General features: G+C 39.7%; 2 pseudogenes; both read right to left on the bottom strand.

The window, feature by feature from the left end:
• Positions 1-721: 721 nt before the first annotated feature.
• On the bottom strand, positions 722-1,993 carry LOC147898095 (uncharacterized; annotated as a pseudogene).
• Positions 1,994-2,598: 605 nt separating this feature from the next.
• On the bottom strand, positions 2,599-3,564 carry LOC147898094 (uncharacterized; annotated as a pseudogene).
• Positions 3,565-8,720: the final 5,156 nt, after the last annotated feature.

The following is an 8,720-nucleotide window of genomic DNA, read 5'->3' as shown; positions in this document are numbered from 1 at the left end:
CCCCCCTCCCACACTACGGTTAATACAAATCAAGAAAAAAAATCAAACAAAAAATAAAGATGTAATTTTTTGCTCTTAAAAAAAACTTGGGTTTAACCTCTTACCAAACACCTTGAAACTCATGATACTAAAATCTAGTTAGTACTCACAAATTATAGTACACATGAATGAGTGAACTTAGCAAAGAGTAGCAACAACACAAGCATCACATGTATGTGTTTAAAAGTACTTCCCTTCATAGATATCCTTGAATGAAATACATGTTGAAGATACCTCCAAAACTGTAATGCTGTAATGTACTTTGCTTCATCACCATAAGATTATCAATACATATACTTTTCTTCACTATCAAAGGATTACCAATGCAGCCATATGCCTTTTCTATTGCATATTGGTGGGTGAGATGGACCCAAAACTACTGGTTGTTGCTAAATGTCGTTGCAAGCTGCTTCATGCATGAGTGATGGAGAGAGTTTATGACCTTAAACCTCAAATTACACCCAAAATGGTCATAAATGTTCATGACTCTAAAACTCAAATTACACAATAACTAGATGACCACAAAACTTCTTTGACATTTCTTGGTAGCATGTATGATGTATCCATAGCAGCTTTCAACTTGCAAAGAAAAACAAGATTATTAATTTAATACTAATGCATAAGGACAACACATTAAAACTATTATAGTTTTGGTATTTTACTCTATGTGATTCAAATTACCTTATGTATCTCTTACATAGTCGTTGAAGATCTTATAGTCATTGGCATCAAGTTGATACTTCTTTGATATTGGATCATAGCTCAAATTTGCTAAAGCAATTATAGATTCCAAGGACACTGATTGATTATCAACAAGATCATATGTGTAGCATCTACTTCCTTTGGGTTTTTGATACCATGCTAGATGAATCTCCACATTTGGAGGATGATCCAAAAGATCAAAAGTGCCCCTTGTCTCTTTCATACCATTTCCCAACTTCATTCTCATACTCATTACTCTTCCTAGGTACCATATGCCTTTCTTGACCCCTTGACTAGTATTTGCAACCTTTCCTTTTCTTTTGAGCTTTGTATTATCTCTAAGTATAATATCTTCAAATAGAACTGCACAATCAGATCCTATTCCAAGACAAGTACTTGTTTGAGGTTTTGACTTCATCTCAAATGAGAAATATACTCCACTTTTTACCCTTGTTAATCTATCCTTTGATAACGTTGGATTTCCATTTAATTGGCTCACAAGTGTGCTCTTGCACAAAGTCTTCCCATCAACTTCCACAAAAGGTGATATTTGGCTCACCACATTCTCCTCATTGTCAACTATAGAATCCATGACATGGCAAAGCTCACTTTGTGCAATTGTATCCTCTTCATCAACATCCAATACTGTATCCATGATAACATCTCCAACAAAATCATCCAATGAAACTTCTTCTTCAAGATTGTCATGTGCATTGTTTTCAAGATGCTCTAAGATATCTTTTTCTTACCATGAGGCACCCCATGAAACTTCACCTTCCATACCAAGCTCGTGACACATGACCTTTGCTTCTGCTAAACCCTCCTTTAATGCATATACAATCTGCTCATCAGTACTAACAACCATGTAGTCATTTAAATTTGCCAAAGATATGCCAGGCATATAATTCATATCAACCCATATATTTTCTTGCTTTGAGTGAGCTACTGGAAAACTTAGATTTGAACCTGCTTGAAACTCTAAAATTCTATTCAATGCTCCAGCACTACTCAACAAGTCACAACCATCATAACACCTCTCATTGCTAACCATTCCACCTACTTTACCAAAGAAGTTCTCACAAGCATTAGATCCCGTAGAAGATAAGGGAACTACCAAGTGACTATATCTGTCTCTGAAGATCTTTATGAGAAGAACCACAAAGTCACATGACAATTGGATGTCCATGAAAGTTTCTCTACAAATGAAGTCATGCTTGAGCATATATACATCATGTTTTGTGATCCACATGCACCAAATCCTAATAAAACATCATAAGTCACTTGTTTAATAAGACATAATGGTGCTACCATAGCAATAACATGAACATACAATATCAATTAATTATTTATATATGTTCAACAGATAACATGAATTCTGTACCTAAAAAAGAAGGATACCATTCCGATAGCTTTCACACGCTCATACAAGTTGAGCGTAGGAGATATCAATGTATGCTACCACCATTGAGAGATACATCTTGTACCAAGTGTTCGCTCTTGATGATGATTGGATCCCATCTGCAAGAGCTCTAAACAATTTTGAACTTTGCGCCTGGCTATCCTCTATGCTGATCTCCAATTTTGTCTATCTTTTCTCTCTATATCTCCTTCTTGCAAACCATGATCATCAACCTTGAAACTTTGATATACCAAGGCAAGATCATTACCAAGCACTAATCTTTTAGATGCATTATCTAGAGGATTAATCATCTTCTTTCCATTGTGTATATAATCTTGGTCATGTAATCCAATGATGCTTCCATCATCTTCCATAGAAGCTATGAATGGCCAACTTTTCCAAGGGATTGAGTATTGAACACTTGCAAGAGAGCTATAATCTTCAACCATAAGCTTTCTTCACCTTGAATCTCCATCAGAAGCATGACCAAGTATTGGTCCAATCACATCCTTCACATACATATTCCAATGCAAATTGACTTCTTTCCATTGCTCCTTGATGGACATAGAGTCAAACCTATTACAAGTTAGTTGTATAAGAAGAACTAACTTTGGCAAGCATTCAGTAAGAGGATTTGCAATCAATACTCTTGCATAGTGGGCAATCACATTATGCTCAAATGCATGAACAATTATATGATAACCATTCTCACCATCTCCAACAAGCACTACGAAATTTGAAATGCATGTGTGATCTATCTTCTTCCCACAAAAACCAACAAGTTGGTCATCTCTTGCTATCCACCTCACCATCCTCTTGATCATAGTCTCATCTTCAGCAACAATGGCAGGTACACTTCCCATGCAAAGCCCATTTTTCAAAATATGATGCTTATATGTTTTTGCCACATGCTTGAATACATCCTCTCTCAATCCGATCCTATGACAAAGAGCTTTTCTCATAGCCCGAGATGTACTTGAAAGATGTGGACCTTGAAGATTCATGGAGAGAAAGTTATGCAATCTTGTACCTCCCCAAATCTTTATAGTTTCAAAGAGATTTTTTGTTGTATCAGAATATCGCTTTCCTTGACCCACTCTTCCTATGTTTTGAGAGATGTCGATGAAAAAGTCCCACAAAGCTTTCTTCCCCTCAAATAAGACAAGCTTATGTGCATTCACAATATCAGTGCAAAACTTCTTTACATCTCCTCGTACCAAGGCTTCAGAAATACTTTCTTGAAGACACCTCATCTTTACACTCAAAGTAGCAACCTTTGTCTTTGTGAACCATATTTCTTTGTTGAGTCACCGAACCATTATGTTTTTAGTCCTAGCAATTCTCAATATCTCAGAATGAGTCAAGTAATCCAATCTTCTACCACCTCCAGTGTCTCTTAATCCTCTTTCCCCTCTAGAGTGCATGTCTCGATACACACCCATGCAAAAGTCTCTCTCCTTGGGAATGGATGCACATGATGAGCACTGGAGATCGGAGAAGGAAACTCCCTCCAAACTTACCTACTTGCAATTATTGTGATGAAATGTGCCATTGATCTCAACAAGCTTTGTTCCCAATAAAATCATTGCCTTTGTGCTTGGCTCACAAGTCCAATGCACACCTCCTCTACTATCATCCAAGAAACACTTTACATTGATCATGTGGTTTCTAAACTTATATGATCCTTGCCAAAATCCCCAACAAAGAGTAGCAAGAAAACTCTCCTCTGCACAGTACATAAATTCTATTGTTCTCTTCATAGAATAATGAATATTAAAAGAAAGACGAAAACAAATCCATAATGCCAAAAAATACCAAGACTTGTTAAAGTTGTATACCTGAAGGTCTTTGTGGCAACTTTGAACCTGATGCATTGGAAGCGTCTACATATCAAACATAGTGAAAACTATTAGTTACAATAAAATTTTCATTGTTAAAATATACAAATGCCCTTTGCTTGAATTAAGTACCTGTGGATTGGATTGGTTTAAAAAAACCAATCAGATTTCTTTGATTCTTGTCCAAGACCATTGCTTTACTTGGGTGGTCTACTTTCTTAAGCTCATTACCATCTCCTTTAGTAGCGGCTTTCACATGAAGCTTTGACTTCATGTGTTCTATCATTTACAATCTCAAAGAACCTGTCTTTGGGAACAATGGTAGCCACTTATCATCCAATGGACACCTTATGAAAACCTTTAACAAGGTAGTGTAGTCTCCAATAGTTTCAGGAACAAGTTGAAATTCTAGATCATTCTCACTTCCAAAAGAAGAAATCTCAAGCATTGCTTCATCTATTTTTTGTTTGTTTTGTGTCTTTATCTCCTCCAATGATGGTGTAACTCCAAGCATGTCATGCCTTTGCTTCCCTTTCTTATCCAAGCCAATAGCTCGTAAATGAGATAATGACTTGATATGCAAGTGTGTGAAATTGTATAGAGTATCATGCCCTCTTTGTGTGGGGGTTAAAGGTCACTGTGCCTTAACCCCAGTTATGTACAATACTCAAACACATATATAAATGAATGAAAAAGAAGATTAGGGTGGTTCTGCACCCACCAAACTTGTGTGGCTCTCTGTCACTCTCTCTCCTTCTTCCATTCTTGCTTCCGTTGAGAGCACTCTCAATTGGTATCAGAGCCCGGGTGATCTAGCTAAGCGTGCGTGAATGCTTTGAAGCTCAGCAGCTCTGTGGGAGGAAGGAGAAGCTTTGTGGGAAGCTTTGTGGGTGACTTTACTTGCATCCGAGTGTGCAGAGACCTTGGAGGAACCTTTGGAAAAGTCACTTTGGCTTTACGAAGTGGTTTTGAGAGCCTGTTAAGAGCTTTCAAAGAAAAAGTCGTTTTTTGAGCTTTTCCCTGTTCCGTTCGATGGCAGAGACTCCGTATTGACTTGTAGAGGCAACTATTGCTTGCTTTTGGTGTCCACATTACTTCAGGAGCCTGGAAACACCTTCATTCCTGAATCTGGGATCATTTCATTGGATTTCTGAGTCACTGTGTCAATTCCTGCGTTTTTTGCCCGGGTGTTGGAACTCAAGTTTGGAGCAACCATTTGCAGATCTGTCAGTTCCGGTGGACTCAGGAGGTCCTAAAACTTCTATGTTGCTCATCATTCGCACTCCGGTGGAGTTTACAGATAGCTCTGTTTCCAAAAACGTTTTTCACTCCGTGTGTTGGACCCAGTGATTGAGACCACGGTTTCCAAAACCGTCTGTCCCATTGCGTTCCGGATGCCCAAAAAACCCTACCTGTCAGTTCCTGCATGATTCGGTGGAGGATTTTCAGAGTTATAAATCTCTGTGTATTCGATTTCGTCTCTCTGTTATGCATTTTTCATTCTAAGGTTTTGAAACCTTAGATTTATGCCACATGGCAGTGGATAATTGTTGACTCCCATTTCTCACTCATCGGTTGGGATTTTGGAGTTCTGGCAGAAAAGAGATATTTGCAGATTTTCTTGCTGAGTCCGATTATGCAATGGCGCCCATGTTTTGAAGCATCTCAGGTTCTATTTTCAGTAGCGCTCATTACCGTGGGACTATGATTTCTTGAGCATACCTTATGCAGATCACTCTGGTTGCAGTTTGAGCAGTGTGCGCTCATTCGTGGTGTGCATTGGGTTGCAGTGGATGATTTATAGGCCATTTGGATGCATTGCGGTCCTTGTTGGATGCGCTGATAGGCCCAAATTGCCTTGTGGAATGCTATTTTTTATGGACGCTTTGCACATGAATGCTATTTTATGCTGAGGGATAGCTTTGAAACATTGCAGGTGATGCACTGATAGTGCTATGCTCTCTTGGATGAGACATTATTGATGCATATGCCAGTGGACAGTGTTTATGCTTGAGTCATTTGGCACTTATTGGCATTTTCTTTTGGGCCAGATTTGCTCATATGGATGCATAGTATATGCACATGAGTCAGATGCTTTGAGTTTTGAGTTTTGGTGATATTTCACTCTATTGTGGCATACACATTTGGGTGCACCTAGTATTTGGTGTGATTCTCTCTTGCAGGCACTAGCATTTGGGATTTTGTTTCATTTGCATCATGGCATCCTCTTCCATGTCTGAAAAGGATTTTTTCAGCATCAAAAAGTTTGATGGGACAAACTTTTCTTTGTGGAAAGAACAAATAAGAGATGTGCTTATTCAAAAGAAGCAGATTAAACTCTTGGCAGGTATTGAAGCTAAGCCTGCAGATATGTCTGAGGATGATTGGAATGAGTTGGATGCATTAGCAAAGTCTACTATTAGACTTCATCTTGCAGAGTCAGTTTATTTCACAGTAGTAAATGAGCAGACTATGGAAGATTTGTGGAAGAAATTATGTGCCACTTATGAAAAGGAAACTGCCTCTAATAAAGTTTACCTCATGAAGAGGCTGTTTGAGCTGCAGATGAAGGAAGGGGTCTCCATTGCTTCTCACTTGAATGAATTCAATATTATTTTCAGCCAGCTTCAAGCTCAGAAAATGAATTTTGATGCGGAGACTAAGGCAATATTTCTCTTATGTTCATTGCCATCCTCATGGGATACCTTCCGTACAGCTGTCAGTAACTCTGCACCTGGTGGAGTACTGAAATTTGATGATGTTGTGGGTAGCTTGTTGGCCGAGGAGATTAGACGGAAGTCTATGGATGGCAACAAGCAGGATGCAGCCTTAAATGTGCAAAGGGGCAGATCACAGTTCAGGGGGAAGTCCCAAGAAAGAGGGAAGTCTCGTAGCAAATCCAGGGCACGGAACATTGAGTGTTACCATTGTGGCAAGAAGGGCCATATGAAAAAGGATTGCTACAAGCTGAAAAGAGAGCAAAAGGATAAGAAAAAGAATGCAAATTGGGGTGCAAATCAAAAGGAAGAGAGTCCAAGGGAGGACAAAGGAAAAGTGAAGATCGAGGAGATCAATGCAGTCACACGTGATAGTGACAATGATGTTCTCTTCATGTCTAGTTTATCTGCAGAGTTGCTTACACTTCAGATGATGCATATTCCCAGGATTGGATTTTGGATTCTGGTGCTTCATTCCATGTTACTCCCCATAGGGAATGGTTCTCCACTTATGATAGTGGAAAGACAGGTTGTGTGCATCTTGGAAATGACTATGCATGTGACATAGTGGGAGCAGGTGACATAAAGTTTTCTTTTGCAAATGGGTCTGCATTTGTTTTGAAACATGTGAGACATGTGCCTAAGCTGACCAAGAGTCTTATTTTAGTGGGTCAGCTAGATGATGCTGGTTTTCACACCACTTTTGGCTTTCAGAGTTGGAAAATTCAGAAGGGCTCTATGCTTTTGGCCAGGGGTGCCAAGTGTGGGACTTTGTATCCCTTACATGTATCAGGGGTATTTGATCATGTTGTTGCAATAACCGAGCAGCCAAGCACTTCTTTGTGGCATTGCAGGTTGGGGCACATGAGCCAGAATGGAATGAAAGTCTTATGCCGTTTGGGTTATGTACCGCATTTGAGTTTCTCTGATTTTGAATTTTGTGAGCACTGTCTCTATGGGAAGCAGACTAAATCAGCCCATAAAAGAAGGGGAAAGAAAGAGTTTGAAATGCTTGGTTTGGTGCATTCAGACGTATGTGGTCCCATGCCTACACGGTCATTAGGCGGGGCTGAATACTATGTGACATTCATTGATGATGCAACTAGGAAAGTGTGGGCTTATGCTATAGCTCGGAAGAGTGATGTGTTCCAGGTATTTCAGAAATGGCTGGCCTTGGTTGAGAATCAGTCAGGTAGAACGCTTAAATGCCTACGGACTGACAATGGTGGAGAGTATCTCTCTCATGACTTTCAGCATTTCTGTGATACTCGTGGGATTAAGAGGGAGCTTACATCCCCTCGTACTCCAAAGCAAAATCCAGTTGCAGAAAAGATGAACCGTACCATTCAAGAAAGGTTGCAATGCATGCTTTCCAATGCAAGTCTTTCTGGTGGTTTTTGGGCTGAGGCAATGAAGACTGCAGTGCATGTGATCAATAGATCACCTAGTAAGAGTTTGGATGGTGGTATTCCTGAAGAGGCATGGAGTGGCAAGAAGCCCTCTTACTCTCATTTGCGTATATTTGGGTGTGAGGCATATGCACATGTGCCAAAAGAGCTTCGAAAGAAGCTAGATCCTAAGTCTAGGAAATGCATCTTTCTGGGTTATGGTGAAAGTGGAGAGATGGGCTATCGTCTCTGGGATCTAGAAGCAAAGAAGATCATACGCAGCCATGATGTGGTCTTCAATGAGAAGAAGATGCATAAGGCACCCATGAGGGATGTGGAAATGAGGAGAATCACTTTCCAGGATGTGAATCCACCTGCCTATGTTGATAGACAGCAAGCTGTCCATGCATCAAATGTGCAAGAAATGGTACAACCAAGTACTCCCACAGGTATACAATCAAGGGTAGATGATGGATCATCTATTGGTGGAAATGATGAGCCAAATGTGGCTGATATGCAAGTGGGACAGCAAGCTGAAATGCCATTGAGAAGATCATCTAGAGTGTCTAGACCGCCTGATAGGTTTGTTCCAGGGGTAGACTATGTGATGCTTACTGATTGCGGGGAGCCTTCTTGC

This window comes from Dipteris shenzhenensis, chromosome 9 (genome assembly GCF_047967505.1).
Source record: "Dipteris shenzhenensis isolate YYH24624 ecotype China chromosome 9, Dip_SZ_1.0, whole genome shotgun sequence".
Classification (NCBI taxonomy): Eukaryota; Viridiplantae; Streptophyta; class Polypodiopsida; order Gleicheniales; family Dipteridaceae; genus Dipteris; species Dipteris shenzhenensis.
Note: the sequence above shows the minus strand (reverse complement) of the source record. Positions and strands in the feature narration are given on the sequence as shown.